Source organism: Zootoca vivipara, chromosome 5 (assembly GCF_965207765.1).
Source record: "Zootoca vivipara chromosome 5, rZooViv2.hap1.1, whole genome shotgun sequence".
In the NCBI taxonomy this organism is placed as follows: Eukaryota; Metazoa; Chordata; class Lepidosauria; order Squamata; family Lacertidae; genus Zootoca; species Zootoca vivipara.
This window is the reverse complement of record NC_142588.1, coordinates 14,594,723-14,614,585: the sequence shown is the minus strand read 5'-3', so window position 1 is coordinate 14,614,585 and position 19,863 is coordinate 14,594,723. Positions and strand designations below refer to the sequence as shown.

Here is a 19,863-nt window from a genome sequence, read left to right as displayed (position 1 = left end):
CTCGGGGAACACTCCTTGGGGGAAGGAGAGTACTGGGAAACCGTACCTCCAATCCCTTGGGGTGTTTACTTGACTTACCAACCGTGAGGTAAGTCGGAGTTGGTCCTGACCCCAATGGTCAGATGGAATTGGTCCTGCTCAACTGAGCAGATGGTATGGTCCTGACCCCAATGGTCAGATGGAATTGGTCCTGCTCAACTGAGCAGATGGTATGGTCCTGACCCCAATGGTCAGATGGAATTGGTCCTGCTCAACTGAGCAGATGGTATGGTCCTGACCCAGTGGTCAGATGGAAATGGTCCTGTCCCTTAGGGTGGAGAGAAGGATTAACCAAAGCCTAAGCCAACACTCGAATTTAATTTGTATTTTAAATAAAGTTGTGGCCAAAATTAATGCCAAAAACCAAACCATAATTATTGTGTCCGTTGTGAGTTATTGGGATTTCTTGGGGCCTTGTTACGCAAACACATTGAAGATAACAAAACCGGTATCATGAAAGAAACAGAAGTCCCTAACATGAGTCATTAACTATGAAAAAGAAGAACAATGATAACAACGCTCATGAAAGCCACCTACTAGAATGTGGAATACAAGTTTCACTGTGATAAGGATATTTTGTTATATTATTCAGCCATCATAGACAATCCCCTACATATTTGGCTTTAGAAAAGGGGCTTATGGAATCAGAGTAATTTTTCCAACAGGATGGGAACAAACGTTTGTTTCAGTTTCACCATTTTAAATACTGAGCGTAGCACTTGCATGCTTTCAAACCATAAGTTTTAGATCCATGCAAAGATTTCCAAATAACCTTCCAGTTTCACTCCTGGTGTCCCAAAATAGGAATGAGAAAAGTATCCTGACTGAAGCCCTGTTGCTAGTCTATGTGGGCAATATGTTAGAAGGACCAATGGTCCAACTCAGAATAAGGAAGATTATTCTGTTTCCAACAGGAAATGGGAGAATTTTTAGTGCTCTGGGATATGTATACATTCTGCCCCCACAAGAAAAATAAGTATTTTGTTCATGCTACTGAAATCCTTTGTTTCCCTAACACTCCTCAGATGTTTTGCCTGAGAAGCCTCCAAATTTGTTTCAGCTTTTGCTCTAGGGGAGATTTGGGGCAATCTAACTATGTGTGGGGAAACCACAAAATCACTTCAAGTTTCACTGAACGAGAAATTCCCAGTGCCAACTCCTGTTGTGCAAGAGATATTTGAGTTTCATTTCAGGAAACAGCTGAAGATCATGACCCTAACCTGCTACAACAAAGTACCGTACTGAAGGGTGTATTGTTCCTTTGATAATGCCAGAGATAACTTCACACTAAGTTGGGGGAAAGGCCATCACGTATTTCAATTAACATACAGAAAACCATATCAATAATGCCTTGACATTTTGCTCTTGGAAGTAAAGTATCCCCCCCCCAAAGTGTAAAGCTGATAGAGCTGTCAACTTTATCTACTAAGAGGCATCCAAAAAGTCACAAACATCTCAAGAATTTAAAATATTCTTTTTCATCTGTTCAGAAATTATCAACGAAAGACTCATCTCTGGCTCCTCTGGCTCCCACATCATTAAGAGTTACCTTATACAAGTGAAAATCTTTTGACACACACTTTCATGAAAGAAGAAAAAGGGGGGGGGAACCAAGTCATTAAATGTGTGTTTAGATTTCTTTCATTTAGCAGTTGTTTTAAGTGAGTTTCAGCTGCCAGCTGACTTTCTTGGGTGCAAAGAAAGCACATAGACCTTCCATTAACAAACCCAACACTTTCAACTCAACTCTTTGTTTAAAAAAACACACACACAAAAACTCTTCCCTCTGCTCACCCCTGCCTCCCCTTTTATATGGCTATGCAAATTCCTAAGTAAGAAAACTGATGCAGGGAAAGAAAAGAAAATACTTTAAAAGAAGGAAGAAAACTGATGACTAAGTGCAGTATTTTAATTAATGATATACACTCCTGAACATGACAAATGTATTAGCAGAGCCAAATAAAAGGGTCAAACAGTACAGAAGAGACAAAAGCATATCCTACTCATTTAAACCTTTATTAAGCTTTATCAATTACCTTTATTAATCTGATATTTAAACCAAGCAAACTTCAATAATGCTACTTTTAACGAGAAGTATCTGACATTTCCTCCATTTCAATGATAAAAATATGAAAATGTATTAAGGTTTGTTTGTTTAAATTCAAATCATTTGTGTTCCACCTTTCCTCCATGGTTCTCTGACTCCTGATTTTATCCTCAAAACCACCCTGTGAAGGTGGGTTTGGCTGAGAGATGGTGCCCAGGGAGCTTCAGGGCCTAGTGGGAATTTGAACCCAGATCTCCCACGCCCCAGTCCAGCACTCTGCTCAAGACATCATACTAATACATACCCTCCAAAATCTTCTGCTTCCACAGCTGGCATTTCGGGGGCCACAGCAACGTGACTTTCAGAACAGGAAAGCTGAGTTGCTGCAGCTCTCGAAGCAGTGGAGGCTGCCACAGTCTCTGCAGCCACCACCGCTGCTGCAGCAACCATAGCCTCCACCGCCACAGCTGCCATGGTCGCTTTGAGGGTTGCAGTGACTTGGCCTTCCTGCCAATGTACTTCCAGAAGCCAGCACTGCTTTCAGAAGGAAGAAGAGTGGCCCCATCTTTTGGTCTCGCACTCCGGTGTGAGCCAACTGACCCATGCCACAGTGTGGAACAAAAAAACACGTGTCTTTTGGCCCCTCACTCTGGCACAGCCAGGACTGGGATCAGAAGCCAGGCTGGCTTCTGTAAATCTGGGGTGTTGCGGGACAGTTGCATGGCATGCTAATGCTATATATTAATACTGGAATAAAACAACATAGGGATGGTACTGAGCCAATATAACCCAAGATCAGTTGTGTTCTCTCCCCCCCCCCCGAATCCACTCTTGACAGTCATGCATTTGTTCATTTAAACAGGGGGTGCCAAACTTTTGGGACCTGTGGGCACATTTGCAAACTGCGAAGGTTAAAAGTTGCACCACACACACTGGCTGTGGCCAGTCACACACTCTTCGCTTGGCTACAATAGAGCGCTTCTTGTAAACCTTATTTCCATGCTGGGAGGGGATCTTGTGGGCACCAGGCAAAGGACTCTGCAGCTGCATGCATGCCTGTGGATGCCATGCTGGCAGCCCTTGCTGAACCTTACTTACGCTTTCTTAATGACTGCACCAACAAATGCATCTGTTGTTGTATTAAATTTGACACCCACACACACCCACACACATGGTGGGGTCATTCAAAGTTTTAAACTTTGGATGTGCAGTGTCTCCTTCCCCCGCTACACCACCACCCAATTCACTTGTAACTGGGCATTTGAACTCACACCCACATTAAAATGCACACACATCTACGAGCAGGCAGGATAAAAGCAATACCAAATACCTGAGCCCTTTAAACTACATGAAGCACAATGTGGCATGGGTTAGGACAAAAACATAATGTGTTGACTCCAAATACATAAGAGGGTTAGCTACTGCTTCAGTAAGAAATGCCCAATAAACCTAATGCTTGCTTGCTTGCTTGCTTGCTTGCTTGCTTGATTCTATATCCCAGCCTTCCTGAAAGGGGCTCAAGTTGAGGTGCATAGCTCCTTCTTCCGTTTTATCCTCTTAACAACCCTGTGAAGTAGGTGAAGCTCTTGTTGTTACACAATTGCATTGACTGCAATCACATAAAAAAGTGAATTACAGTACATGGGAGTTACTGTGTCAGCTGTACCTATCTCTGGAGATTGACCCTTTCCTGCTTTTTGTGCTTTAAAAACTTCACTAAAAATTGGTATTATGAGAGTTTTGAAATGGTGACAAGGCTCACATAATTGCAAGTGATGAAAGCCAATAAAAGCTGTTTATTTCTCAGTTAACTCCCCCCCCCCGGTTTACACCTAACATATAAATACACATTATTTTATTTTAAAAAATGTAAAAATCTGCAAGGCAGTTGGCTCTTTGTGTGAGCCAGTGCCTTGGAGGATTATGAAAAATAAACAATGAAAAAGAAGATTGATTTACTTGGTGTTGGAATGTGATTTCCGTACCATGTGCTTGGATTTTATATAAAGATCTTAGCATAGTTATGTTTGTACCAAAAGATTAATATGATGAATTTTAATGGCTCAGCAGCAGCCAATTTAGCTTGGAAGAAGTTAACTATTTGTTCAATGTATAACCATTTGTGCTATGGTAATCTCTGCAATCATAACAGGATTTACTAATTCCATTTTCAATTTTTAAAACTTGTTTTGATGCTTTTTGTGTTACACTGCATTTATTATTATGAAGCAAGTAGCTTTTCTTGTTTCTTAAAAAACAGTAATTCTAGTTCTTTGAGAAAATCCCTCAGTCACACATTTGTGTGGCCAGGTGGGTTAGCCACTCACTGGAACGGTGCTATGAAACACTGCATAAATGTTGTGTGATGGTTGTAGGCCTGTGATCGCAAATACATGGCCGGTGAGGCCTGAATGCCTAATCTGGATCTAGACACAGATCATTTTACCAGATTCAGATTCCAGGCAGTCTGGAGTCTGATCTAAAACATGTCAGTGGGAAACACACCTGTGAAATCTGATGTAAATCCAAGTAATTCCAGATCTCATTAGAATGTCTACTAGCTACTTACATCAGGTATGGAGGAGAGGCAAGTTGTGGTATCATTTCAATTTTACAGCTATTTTACAGGGCTTAATCCCACATACTTACGCAATGTTTAAAAGCCCCACTACCATATGGGAGAAGAGAGCCATGTCATCCATAGCATTAAATAATTGCTCATGAACTTGGTTGGGTGACATCTTTGTGTGTATGGACGGGGCACTGGTCTCTCTACTGCTTTCTATTCATCCTGCAGCATTTCATCCTGAGCTGCTGGGCTGGCACTGAGTATAATCAGAGTCCGTGTGGTGTCTTGATTAGCATTGCTCGACTAGAACTTGGAAAATCTAGGTCCAGATCTCCATTCTGTCACCTGGGAAACCTTTGGACAACCACTCTCACTCAGCCCATCCAGTCATGGAATACATTTTTTTTTAACCAGGAAGATAAGATCTTAAAATGAACACATATCCAAAAGTATGTAGACATATTATACAGGTGTCTATTACTGTACTGCAGCTTGTGTTTAAACATTTTCCCTTTCAGTTGCCAATTATGGAAATGCTGTTCTCTTCCATATACAGGTCCTCACATACAAAGAAGACATTTGTATTTGTATTTTATTAGGACGTACAGTTCTGTAATTGACTAAAATTGCTGGCAGCTATCATGAAAGCGTGTGACACTGTGTGCTGGGCACAATTGCTCAGATCCATCATGGGTGGTGCTCCTTTACTTTCCTTAATGCACAAACGACTTTCCAAGCTAGTACTGCATGGTTTGAAGGCAATTCTGTCACTCACCCAGCTTTCAGCAATCTTTATCTAATTCTGTTCTAAATGTGTAGCTGTACAAAACAGAACCAAATGTTCTTCTTTATTTATTTATCCAAAATGCCCTATCTCCCGTGTCCATGTCTGTCAGTCATCACTCCTCCAACTCTACCACCCTCTTGTCTCCTGCTCCTTTTAAACTGGCCCCATTCTTTCTTTCTTTCTTGCCTCCTCTCCATACCTGGAACTCCAAGTGGTGCTTCTACGCAAAGATAGCAAAAAACAAAACAAAACAGCAGAGGCAATGTCATATTGAGAGTGAGGCATGGCTGCAGCACTTCAATCAGTTTGTTGTCTCCCCTGTTACTTAAATCTAGATTGTAAACTCTTCAGGGTAGGGATTTTATTGCTAAGATACTGTGTTCCATGTATATAATTGTCGTTATAGAACAACAGTCGCCTCAATAATCCAGCCTACAAATTACAAATGCATTGTACAGTATCTCAAGCCACAGAAATGGCTCACTGCCTCCCATGGACCTTTATTAATTGGGTTGTGCATACAATTTCAGCTCATAGAGCAGAAACTCAAGAAATGATCATACATAGGGATGAGCAATGCTGCCTTTGCAATTCTAAAAGTTTGGGGGGTTGGCAGGGTTTTTTGGGCGGTGGTGCTTAAGTTATTGTTATTGTTGCTGCTGCTGCTCTTTGTTGTTTTTTAAACTCAGACATTCAATACTGCCCTATAACAGCTTCTGAAAAGCAAACTTATTCCCTTCCAGGAAAAAAGGAAGTTCTGAAACTTGTTTCTAAAATTCAGATGTCAAAAAAGAGAGAACCCTTTAAAAATGTAAGTAATTGTATGGCTTTTTTGTTTTGTTCCTGGATTGTCTTTCATCAGTTGTTTCTTAGAGTTAAAATGAAGCACTTTTTGATGTGTGTGACAAGTGACAAAATGGAGACACAAAACAAAATTATAGGAGGAAGTTTCAAATCATGTGGAAATAACTTCTTTTGTATGAAGTAGTTTGTATAGGATTTTTAAAATCCAATAATACTCACAATACTATGTAACATTAACTACTTCAGTGACATAAGAACATAATAAGAATCCTGATTAATCTGGCCAAAGGTCGATCTAGTCCACAAGCCTTTTCCCACAAGTGGCAGCCAGGTTACCTCTGGAAAGCCTAAAGATAAGAACAAGTAAGTCATAAGAACCCCGTATAGTTTGTGGGTTCCATCAAGCCATTACAAGCTATTACCTATCTCCCATGAATTTGCCTTATCCCCTTTTAAAGCCTTCTAAGCCAGAGGCAGCTGCAATTTCCAATAGTTAATTATGAGTAGAGGTTCAAGAAAAAACTTCGGGAGCTTGTTATATTCTGACTCAAAAGAGATGTGTGCTTTACTGGGCACCAAATTCTTCTATGGCTCAGGTTAAAATCTGAGCCAGAGAAAAAGACGCTGGCTTTCCTGGCCTCTCAGTTTTACCTATTGAATGGAAACACTGCTCCACTCCAATCAAAAGGGGGAAAGAGATTCAATAGAGGCATAACCTCTGCATGGAAAAATCTGCAGGGGTGAGATCTCCAGTGATCTTCAGGTTTGATTCCCCAGCCATCTTCAGGTTTGCATCTTAATTTCTGCTACTGGTATTTCATGTTAATGAAGTGTCATGGTTTCATTATACTCAATGCTGCAGGAAAAAGAATCCAGGGGTTTTGGAAACCCACCCTCTGCAGGTCATTTGTGTTGGTGGGCTCCATTCCCTTGAATTTTGCCTATTCAGTATTTTACACCCACCCATATAATCTAATAGAGTGACTTTATGCCATTTCATGAAATAAGGTGCAGACTGGTAGGTAATTTTTCTGAGTCATCAGATTAGTTTGGGTAAATTACAAGATTCTATTATTATGGATGGGGATTTGTGGTAATTTCTCAGTATTCCAAGGGGAACTTTAAAGTGCTCATCTCAAATTATTAATTTGTCTGTCTTGAATTTACTGCCCATCATTTTTGGGAGGTGAATATAAGTTCTAGTAATTTGTGTTGTGGAGAAAAAAATATTTTTCAAATTAAATATCTGTGTTCAAATATACAACTACTTCAGAATGCAGTTCTGATTTTCACCAGGAATCTGAATCTAACTGGGAAGAAGTAGCTTCTTCTGTTGCTCTCCAGCACTCAAGAGAGTCAAACTCCACATTATGTAGGTTCTCTAACTTTTTTCCTCTGTAAGGTAAAGGGACCCCTGACCATTAGGTCCAGTTGTGACCAACTCTGGGGTTGCGGCGCTCATCTTGAGTTATTGGCCGAGGGAGCCGGTGTACAGCTTCCAGGTCATGTGGCCAGCATGACAAAGCTGCTTCTGGCGAACCAGAGCAGCACACAGAAACGCTGTTTACCTTCCCATTGTAGCGGTACCTATTTATCTACTTGCACTTTGACGTGCTTTCGAACTGCTAGGTTGGCAGGAGCTGGGACTGAGCAACGGGAGCTCACCCCATCGTGGGAATTCGAACTGCCAACCTTCTGATCGGCAAGCCCTAGGCTCAGTGGTTTAACCCACAGCGCCACCTATGTCCCATGATTTTACCTCTGTAGTTTTGTTTTAAAGCCAGAATCATTATATCAGTCATGTTGTGAGTCAAAACAGAAAAGGATGCACTGCTTAACCCTTTCCTCACCAGTCATTTTTAAGCTTCAGAGTAGCAATCCTATGGAACAGGAGGAATCCATGGCAGAGCTATCACTTCTTACAGTCTGCCACAACAAAAGGTGGAGTAGGGTAGGATTGCCCCATTTCCCCCCCTTTTTTTAATAAAAAAAATCCCTTCCATTGACATAATTGGGAAGTAAACTAACTATGTTAGCACCAAGGCTGGTCTCAGTCATCTGGGAGGAGCAAGCTGGGAAAACAAGGGTGCTTTGTATCATGTGCATCCATGACTGTTCCAGACCCATTTCAGGCCCCACTGTTGTACTGAAATTCCACAGTACCTCTATGTAGAAAGAGCCTTCCCTGGCATACTGGGAGCTCCTCCAAGGCACCAGTGGAGCTCCTCGTTGCCAGTGTAGCAGCACTTGCATCAGTTTCAAAGGCAGATTCCTGGTACAGATAGGATTGCTCTGGAAATCATCTATCCCAAACTGCTATTTCATCCCCAGGAAGAAAGATACAGGATTCCCATATCTCTCATGTTGTGGGTGATAAAGCATCTTAGAGATGGCGATTTTGAGAAAAGCTGGCATCGGCATGAGGTATGGTCAAGTAAACGCTATGGTCCCTTTGAAAAATGAATGTCAAATCACCCAACACTGTGGAGATGAGTTGGGCAAGGCAGTTACAGATGCTTCCACAGCCATTCACTTTATTATTTCTTATTGCCTTGGGGGCCTCCTGCCAATGTCAACACCAGAGATCATGAGGTGAAGGTGGTGACAACACTGGGTTCAGCTAGGCCTGCAGCAATGGAAGGAAGCTGCAGTGGTGGACCAGTGGTCAGTCAGCAACTAAAGAAGAGTGCTTCTGGCCATAACCACTTCTGCTGCCCCCACTCACATATTGTCAGTCAGATTTTTCTTGTTTGTATCCAATGACCATTACAATGTAACTCACACACATAAAAATACAGTAAGACAATTCAGGAGCAAGTTAAACATACAGGATGGCATTCAACACCACACTCTTCCTGTCATTCTGTTCACACAGGTATTACAAACATACACATACACACTGCATGCTGTTCTATGTGTTCTTCCAATCCCCTAAGCCAATTCTGGGGGGCTTGGGGACATGCAGGAGGAAGAGAAGGTGGGGAAGCCCTAGCACAAGTGAGGGTCCTTGGGCAGGGCTTCTACTGTTGAGGCTGGTGAAGTATATGCTACTCAATGCTTTTTCAGAACTGCAAGATGTCAAAACTTTGTTCTGTAAATCCCCCCAAATCATTTAAATTTAACTGATCCTCTTAGGAGCCAACAAAGTAGGCCATTGATTTCTCACTGTTAACACATGTAACGTTACCCTGTAAGTACTGATCCTCATCCACCCAGATTAGCAGGTATGGCAGACACAGTAGGGTTAACTTCAGGCAGGGCCGGCCCACACATGAGGCAAGGTGAAGCAACAGTTTCAACAGGCAGGATCCACAGAGGCAGATCCTGATGGAGATCTTCATTTCCCCACCCTTGTTCCTGATGATAGATCTTCACTCACCCTTTCTTCTCCAGAAGGGAGTAGAGCACCATTTTGTGGTTCGCCTCAAGTGTCAAAAAGTCTTGGGCTGGCTCTGACTTCAGGCCTAGGGCAAGGAGTCTATTAGTCCATTCTAGTGTACAGTCACCCCCACCCACCCACTGGGACAAAATAAAGAAGTGAGCTCCACCCATCAATGGGAAATGCCATTTTGGGGGCATGAGCCAACCTCAGAATGAACCAGATACAAACTCTGGAAGGGGTTTGAGCTCATGTCATATTGTGCAAATTGCCTCATAAGCAACAAAAGATTAAGAGCCTCTATGCCAAAACAGCCTTCCTGAGTAGGTACAGTTACATGAATTAGAGCCATTTTCGGCAGGGTTTAACAATTATTTCAGCTGACAAACATCCTTTCAAACCTAACTATGTTTTAATGACTTTTTAATTGGCAGTTTTTAGACTTCACTAGAGACGCATAAAATTGCATTTTTTTTCTTTTTTTAAAAACAGTTCAGTTAACCAACTGATGAAGTGGCTTTTTCAATTTTAATTGTTCGGCTAATTTTAGTTCTGTGGTTGAGATGGATTAACTTCTGAGCAAAGCTGAAAACAGTAAGCCTATTCAGTGTTTCAAAAATAATAATAATATTTTGGTTAGGTTCAACTCTGCAAAAAACCTACTTTTTTAATAAAAAAAACCCCGAAAACCCATGTGACTACTAAATGTATGTGTATAAGATAAATTATGCAACAACTGATGAAATGAAAACATACCTCATACTGTATATCTATAAACTCTGAAGTTTGCATATTCAATCCTTCATATTAGGCTAATAAAATTTTGCTGCTAGATAAACAGACTTTATTATGTGTGACATTTGTAAAATAACACACACCTTGAGTCTGGATGTTTTTTAAACCAGGGAGCTATCAAAGCATAAATGTCTGCAGTTTAGCACCGCAATCAGAGAAGACATATATTACAATACAGTGAAGCTTAGCCATTGTGAAATGTGTTAAATGGCGGCCTGACAGTACCCCTTTTAGATGGTTGGTAGGCCTCACTTGGCATGCTCTCCATCAGAGAACACAACAAACAAGAAAAAAAATTCCCAAAGAGAGAAAATTAGCACGCCAGGGAGAAGACTAGGCTGGAATCTTTATCTCTGATATGTTAGATTTTGTGTGTGCAGGGAATGCTTTACTACTGTTCATTCACATTGAAATCTGAAATGGTACAGTACAGATACAGGCTTACCATCTCAATGAGAATGAGGCCTTACCCTTTCCACATACTAGTACTGTAAAGGATAGAATGCCTATTCAGTAATTCTCAGAGAGTTACAGTGTTATTCCATTCCCTATAAAAACAAACAAACCCAATAATAATAAAATAAACTTTGATAAAAAATCATAATATGAGATGTTCAGAAAAGAACCCCTTATTTTCATGGATTTTTATTTTCTTTTATTGCTTTTTTTGCAGTGCTATTTTTTAAGAAAAAGAGGTGCCGGAATTCATCATGAACGCCTCCCTTGTTCCCTTAGAATGGCAATGGCATCCACCTGAGAGGTGCTGGAACAGAGTTCCAGTGAGTTCCAGCTGAAAAAAAGCCCTGTTTTTTGTTTTTTGCAAGATGACATGGCATATCAATGACACTCAGACATTTCACTTTTCCTTTTTGTGTTGAAGAACTGAATCATGTGGTGCATCCTGCAATCTGCAGTTGGCTTAATTCAACATCCAGTTCCCCATTCAAAGGCACAAGCACCTCTCTAAACAAGGTAATGCAGGTCTACAATCGCCAGACCTGTGGGAAGCAGCTTTACTTGCTGTATTTTGAGATTGTTTATTGTGATTCTATTAATGCATTTTGATGGTCCTTGTAAACTGCTGGGATTTGCATCCTGAAAGGTGGGCTATAAATAAATGCAATAAACGAATGAATCTGTGAGCTTTCCCCCATCTCACCACAAAGGGACATGGTTGGATTGTGGAGTTTGCAGGGATTCATTTGAAATGGAGCCCAGCCCCAAGGGAACCAATAGCAGGACACATCTGAGCATATATAGAGTTCATTTCCATAAATAACAATTACCTACAGCCACATTCTACTCATCTGGAAGTAAAGAAACAGGGCTTCTAAGTGCAGAGAAGGAAATTGCAAGCAGACACTCTTGAACACCAATCTTAACACAATTTTGCTAAGGATGAGGAAATACCATGTGGGTTTCATTTTCAAGATTCAGACATGGATTCCCCAGCTTCTCTGCCCACATGCATTTCCTTGGTTGCTACAATGCCCCAAGTTACTGAAAATGAACCCAGGGAGGTGGGGAATAAAAGATGGGGTGGAAGACCTTTTCTAAACATGGATGAGGAAAAGGTTACAGTTCCCCAGACCCAGGTTTGCAATTGCATAAAAAGTTTAGAGACTGAATCGGGATTCCTCGGAAGGATAAAAACCCTGTTAGCGCTATAACCCTGACAGGGTAATTAAAGCAAATTTCCCTTTGGTGTGTACTCCCTGACACCTCCGAGAAAGTTAAATTTATTTTATTCTTATATAAATGGTTCAAGCAAATCCACCAAGCACATATTAAAACAGTCACTTGATTCTCAGAGTTATTTACTGCGTTTGCCCTTTAGGAACTGTTGATTCTGTATTTCCATTTTGAAAAGCTAAATGCCTCAGATCAATCAGTCAAAATTATGCTGGCTGCTCCCCACATCCAACCTTCTGTTTTTTATAACAGGGACCACAGTCTTATTTCAAGAAAAGGCTGACAAATTTACAGCCACAGATGGAGAATTTATGACATTCTTTGTGGCAGGAATGAAAGAAAACAGGATTGAGGAAATGGGCAGGAGAAGGCAGGTATAAGTGGAAAGTCCTATCATAGTTACAGACAGAGGGCCAGTTTCTAATCTCAGGTGTGCAGTGTCCATCATAATGCAGCTATAAAAAGTTTCAATCCTTGGAATCATTTAAATGGAAAAATATACTCATTGGATCAACACAAGAGAAGATATCCTAATGGTTAAAACAGGCTGCAGTGGGAGTGATGTGCAGGGCCCTTGCATAGTCCAAATCATGTTCGGAGACTCCACATGTATCTTATCCATATGCAGCTCCTTGGGCCGGTGGGGGGGGGGCTGCCCTTTGCTTGTCCCACAGAGCACAACACACATGCCTAGGTTGTAGTATTAATTGCAACGTGGCAATGGTCAATGGTTCTGACTGCTTTAAAATAGATTTGACAAATTAAGGGATAGGTCTATCAGCAGCTGTTGGCCATGATACCTAAATAAGGATGCCTGTTACCAGCAGATACCAACAGCACAACAGGGGAGGGCTTGTGCTTCTATGCCCAGTTGTGAGTTTCCCAGAGCATCTGGCTGGCCACTTTTTGGAGCCAGGTTGCCTGCACTAGATGATCTGACCCTGTATGTATTCTACTCCGAGCAACTGCCTCTCAGCAGTATAGAGAGGAGGCTTCCATGGCACCCTGGACAGCTCTATGAACCTCTGCCTTCCATGAGAACCTTTAAAGAGATTCCGCTTGCCTTAGCAGTAATTGACTCTGGCAGAACAGGGTGGGGGGTGGGGGTGGGGAGACTGTTGTGCTACAAGGGCTTCCAAACTGAAGTCCCCAGAGTCCATGGATGACAATACAACTTCCTCTGACAGGAAAGGCACTGGTGCAAGAGGCAAGGAGGAAGGGAAGAAAGAAAATATCTTCTCTCCCCTGAAGAAAGGAAAGGGGAGCTACGGTATATGAATTTGTGGGAAGGCTTTTGGCTACAGGGAAGGATGGCAGAGATGTAGAATGGGCGTAAGTTAGAAATTGCTTTCTGGCTCAGGTTTTAACTCCTGTTGGAGTAGAATTTAAGTTTTAGAAGTTCACCATTCATTTGAGGTGGCATTTTAAGAGCCCATGAACCTGGCTCAATATATATTTGCCAGCTTTCCTAATAACTATGCAATGCATTCTCAAATAAGCATTGGAAAGTCTACATTAGGGGTCAGCAACCTTTTTCAGCCATGGGCCGGTCCACTGTCCCTCAGACCTTGTGGGGGGCTGGACTATATTTTTGAGGGGGGGGGGAGAACAAATGCCTATGCCCCACAAATAACCCAGAGATGCATTTTAAATAAAAGCACACATTCTACTCATGTAAAAACATGTTGATTCCCGGACCATCCATGGGCCAGATTTAGAAGGCGATTGGGCCGGATCCAGCCCCTGGGACGTAGATTGCCTACCCATGGTCTACATCCTCCCAATGCCCCCAATGCCACAAGAGGTCCGATGGGTGGCATCGCAAGAATGGGCCTTTTCTGCAGTGGTTCCCCATTTGTGGAATCCTCTCCCCAAGGCGGTTCAACCTGGCACCTTCATTATAAATTTTTAGGTGCCAAATGAAAGCATTCCTCTTTGGGCTGATTAACATTCTATGCCCTTTTAAAGCCACACACCACCTCAGTTCATTTCCATGAGAACAGTCTGAAAAAGATTAATAGCATAGGACGCACTTCAGCCTTTCACTATGGAGCTATGAACATGCATTTCCATACACAGGTGACCGGCAAAATTGTTCCCCTTTTTTATTTTGAGCAGCTTTCATACTCCCTGTGGTTCAGGAGAAATAAAAAAAATCTATACAGTTCTGAAAGCAGGGGTTTAAATCAGTGCAGTTTTGAAAGGTTCAGTCTAGCATCTACTGTAGATTCAAAATGGTGTCCAATTGTATCCAAACACAGATGAAAACCTGCTCTTTGATCTCAGGAGCCATCATGCGAACTTTGGTTACGATATCAAAAGAGTTGACCAAATGCTATCAAACAAAAAACTTTCAAAAATATATAGTTGCTATCATTATCATTATTTAAAGTACAGGAGTTTAAGGTTGGAGTGAGGAATCTATATGGTTTCCAAAATTGGTATAATTCTAGATGCCTCTGAAATTACCTAGATCCTTAATGTCATATTTTTATATAAAAACATTTATTACAAGTTTCACAATAAGGAATTCCGTTACATAACATCTCAACAGTGCAGCTTCACAGTCAATAAATGCTACCCAAATCATTCAAATAAATGATCAAAGTGTGGAATATCACTATCTATATGTATAAATGATTACGGTATGTTTGCAAAAGCAAATACTTTGTTCAATGAGTCTCTTGTAACTTCAACCAGAAGTTAAGCCAAATAAATAAATAAAGATCATCAAACCATGAGCATGAGAAAGATTGCTACTATATTCAGTGAACCTTTGCCCACACATACACTGAAACTCCCATGGGAGAAAGAGCTTTGCACGCTAATCATAAAAAAAACTTTCTGACTTGCAGAAGAAAACATTTTACTACCCTTTAAAGTTTTATTTTCCCAGCTGCAAAATGACTTTATTAAGAGAGATAACTTTATGTCTGCCAAGTAACTTGGTAGTGCCTGGTAAAGCTCTAGCTGGAATGATTATATAGTTCACACTGCTTCTTTAGAATGATTTGTAACAAAAAATGGATATAGACTGGAAAATATTTCCTATTTTAAGCTTTTAGTCTCTACAGAACTTTTGGTAATTGTTGAAATAGGCTTGTTCGATGTACTAAGTGGCCTACAAATTCAACCTTTCAAATATTAGAAGGGAATCAGAGCAGCACCCCATGTGACCCTATAATTTGGTGCCCACTCCTCGTCTCTTGCCTTCCATTCATCATCATGGTTCTGGGTCCCTTTGCAGCACCCTCAAGGCTCGATGCCCAGTGTGCACCCCTGTAAACCTGCCTTTGACCCATCATAAGTGTGGGTGTCTGTCACAATTACAAATAAGAATTCTCTGTACTGCTCATGCCTGCTTCTTAAATAAATCCCTGTTGTGACGTGGTGTTTCTAAGCACGTTGCCACTGAAATCCAGTCATCTCTCTCTCTCTCTCTCCCTCTCTCTCTCTCCCCACCCTCTCTCTGTGTGTACACAACATATTTTATAGAAGGCCATCTATAAATGCACCAACCAACAACAAACATGCTATTTTCTTTTTGGTTTTGGATCATTCTGTTTTGATTATTAGCCAGCCAAGAGGATGAAAATCAGTTCAGGCCATTAATTTTTGAGCAGTTGCCACCCTAATACCATCAGTCTAGATATATATATCCTCCCTGATTCCTTTAAACTTTTTTTTTTAAAAAAAAAGAAAATGAAAAGGGGGTATGCAAGCAGTCTTACAAGAATTGCTTTAGCTTTTGTACTTAACATGTCCTCAATCTTACCTCCATTATAACCCTGACAGAATCATTAATTTTAGTCAGTCAGTCATTTAACCAAAACAACTCTCAGGTGACCTCAAAATAACATATAATCAACACAGAACTAGTCACAACAACAATCTTTAGATCCTCTTGGAAAGTAAAATTAAGCCAGCTATGTGTGGCTCGGGGCAAACTAAGCTGTAAATCTCCCTTTTCTGATCTCTTCATATAGATGAAAGAGCACTGCCGCCCTGGATTGCACTGAACAATTATATGTTCTAAAAACTCAGGGAATCAGCTTTCAGACAGCCCTAATCACTACCAATTAACCACATTTTCTGACATCCTGTAATAGCTGCACCATGCTTGTGAACACCCAGGCCAGGCTCTAGGCAGCGCAGCCAATCCTTACAGTATGGTCTTATGGGGCATTGCTGTTTTTCTAAAACTCAATCTGTTGATATTTGCCAACAATTCCAAAATACCGGTAGTTGTTGCTTTTATCATTGTGCCACTCTTACTTTTTCGCCTCCAAACAGTTTACAAAAATAAGTAGACGAGGAAAGCAATTTTATCATTCCTAATTACATCTGGATCCTGCAATTTCATCAATTTAAGCTTAGGTACAGAGGAATTCCTACCATTTTTCTTTATAACCAACTTACGAGGTAGGCTAAGTCACAACTGGCTGTATGTCAGTGGTAGTAGACATACTATGCAAGAATAAGAGCCAAGATTCAGTCCTTTGCATCTCCGGTTAAAAGGATTTCAAGTAGCAGAGCTAAAAAAACATGCCTGCCCGGTGCTTTTTTTCTAGAAAAATAGGGGCCAGTACTGATAATGAAGTTGTTACAGTAAGTGTCACACTTTATAACATGCCCCCCAAGGGGTGCCAGTACTGTGTACCCTTGAGTACCCCCTTAAAAAATCACTGCACCTGCCTAAAAAAGTTGTTGCCTGTCAGAGTAGACAGCACTGGTCTACTGATAGATATCTTAGTAGGTTCACAGCCCCAGGATCACCAAGAGAGTTTCATGAGTGAGCAGATCTTTGAATCTCATTGAAGCCAAACTATTTGCTACACCACAAAAGCTGTACAATTCAAAAGTGCATTTCTACTTCAAAAAAAAATCTGAATGCCTCAGATTTAGCATACCGGTATAGGCTCAATGTAGGCATCACAGCAGACAATAGTTTGCACTAACCACAGTTTAGAACTCAAGCCATGGTTTAAATTTTCAAACCTAAAGGCAAGCGATATTTCAGAGCTGTTTAGTAGGTTTCATTTTCCTTGCTCCTTCAGTACTCATAAATCTATGGTGCACAGGACATCTGCAGAAAGAGCTATTTTGGTTTCTGAATTAGGAGACCATGGCCAAATATAGTTAAGCTTTCTGAATCGTGGTTTGGTTTCATCAGAATTAATCCAATAGTAAAGAGTACAGTATGACAAAGGGTAGAGTACAGTATGACAAAGGTCCAGAACAGTATAAAGAAGATAATAATAATAATGTGTACGTGTGTTGAAGTGAACTCCAGAACTCTAGTAAGTTGTGTGGTTTTTTTTTTAAAAAAACTCAAATAGGGATGGGTATCTGGCATTTTAAATCTCTATTTGGTGACAATGATATCAGTTACTAGGAATGTAAATTCAGCATTGCCCCTGAACTGCACTGTTTAAAACAAAATATCCCCGTAATACCACCCAATTAATATTCCACACCTCAGGCTAAACGTAACTGCTACTTTATAAGGAACTGCCTGGATATGTAGAAAAGAAACAATACAAAATGTCTTGCAGTAACATTAAAGAGATCCATTTAATAAATGTTGCATTATCTGTAGTTATTTTTAATAGCTGCATATTGTATTAATAAAAACTACACAGAGTCCGAGATTAAAGAGTGTGTTTTGCTAAACTGACAATAAAACCCGTTTTTAATAATAAGTCATATTACACGAGAGCCCTTGGCATTATTGGATTGCACACATTTTCATATTTTTGGCAGTCTAGCAGCAATAAGCCTCACTTTATTGGAGAATTCTGAAGTGTATGCTCAGTAAACTATGTGCCTGGAAACAGTAATTAGAAGCACAACTGAGTGTAACCAACAGATTTCACAAAACATCTGGGCAAGTGTGTGCAGATGCAGAATGTGTGTGTGTGTGTGTGTGTGTGTGTGTAACTGAAAAGTGTGCATCCAACTAAGCTGCACATGGAATAGACCTATTAAAATTGATTGAGTTAAGTTAGTCATGTCCATTAATTTCAATACTCCTGGGCATGACTACCCATGGCTCCAAGCAGCAAGAAGCTCTAGGAGGCAATGCTACCCCTTGATTTCCAGTGGATTGGGGTAACCAATGTGGTGCCCTCTAAAAGTTGTTGGGCTCCAACTCCCAACAACCATAGGCTGCACAGCCAATGGTCTTATTATTTATATTATTTAAACACTTTATATACCACTTAACTATAGATGTCTCGAAGTAGCGTACAATAAATAAAGTAAAGGAAAGGTAAAAATCGGTCAAAACTATAAACTAGACTTGAATTAAAATGCCTGCTAGAATAAAAGGAAAGTCTTCAGTGGATGATGGAAGTTCAACAGAGAGGGGGGCAACCTCTCACCTCAGCTGGAAGGGAGTTCAATCAATTTGGGCCCATAATACCAAGCGTATGACTCCTGGTGGATATGACTCCTCTAAAGACCTCAGTGATCAGGCAGGGATATAAGGGCTTAGGAGGTCCTTGAGGTATCCTGGACATGAGTTGTTAAGGCCTTGTAAATTAATACAATAACCTTGAACTTGGCCTGGCTGCATATGGGCAGCCAGTACAAGCTTTTGAACACTGGAGCTATGTGCTGGTGATAGTCTGTACCAACCAACAGTCTAGCTGCAGTATTTTGCACCAGCTGGAGCCTCCCATCAAGGCTCAAGGATAGCCCCCTATAAAGCATATTGCAATAGTCAAGTATTGAGGCTACCAATGCATGAATCACTGTGGACCAGCTACCCCTGTGCAAAAATGGCTGTAGTTGATGTACCAGCAGTAGCTGGTAAAAGGCACTGAGGTTACCTGAGCTTCCAGTGGTAAAGATGGATTCAAGAGCAACCCCCAAACTCTGAACCTCTTCTTTCAGAGGGAGTGAAACCACATTCAGAACATGCAACTAGCCAATATCCTAGACACAGGAACCATCAATCTACAGTGCCTCTATTTCCCCAGGGTTCAAACTCAGTTTATTGGCCCTCATCCAGTCCACCATTATGCCCATATAATGGCCCAGATCATACACAGCCTTTCCTAAATCCAAACTTATGGAGAAGTAGAGCTGCGTGCCACTAGGGTTCTGATGACACTTTAATCCCAAACTCCAAATGATTGCACCCAGTGGAAAGTAGTTTTCCTTAATCACTTGACTTTCTGGCTTGAGGGCACTGCCAAAAGTTTCTGCCCATTGGCTCGAAGGGAAGCATTTTTCCATCTGACCAGCTGCCCTGATGGTGCAGTGAGAAGTCTGTTCAACTCTTGTAGAGAATGAGATGGTAGAGTCCTGGAGTTGACAGAATGGATGGTACCATTTCAGACTGCAAATGAAGAATCACAGTTTTGAAAGCTCCCTTATGTTTTAAGAAAAAAATCTCAATAATTGCACAAGAAGGAATGTAGCACAATGATGAGAATAATAGGCTAAAAAGGAGCTTGTTGTTTACATGCAAGGATTTCCTCTCCCCACCTGCAAAGTTAGAGGGTTTTCAATAATGGCATTTCCCACCTACACCCTGAAGTAGAACAGTCCACTCTACCTTCTCTGGAATCGTTTATCTTATTTTCCTTCATGTTTAGACCAAGCATGCTTAAACCCCCATTTGAGTCCAGTGTGCTTGACCCCCCTCTACCTGCCACTAAGGTCCACTACAAATGTATGAAATAGACATCCTTCTGCTACATTTGAAATGTCATATAAAAGCATGATAAAGGATATTAAAAATA

General features: G+C 41.0%; 1 protein-coding gene across 1 annotated transcript in view; it reads right to left on the bottom strand.

Annotated features, from left to right (window-relative positions):
- Positions 1–19,863, bottom strand: part of LRMDA (leucine rich melanocyte differentiation associated) — a 743,869-nt gene that overhangs the window by 196,547 nt on the left and 527,459 nt on the right. The gene's annotated exons all lie outside the window — the stretch shown is intronic.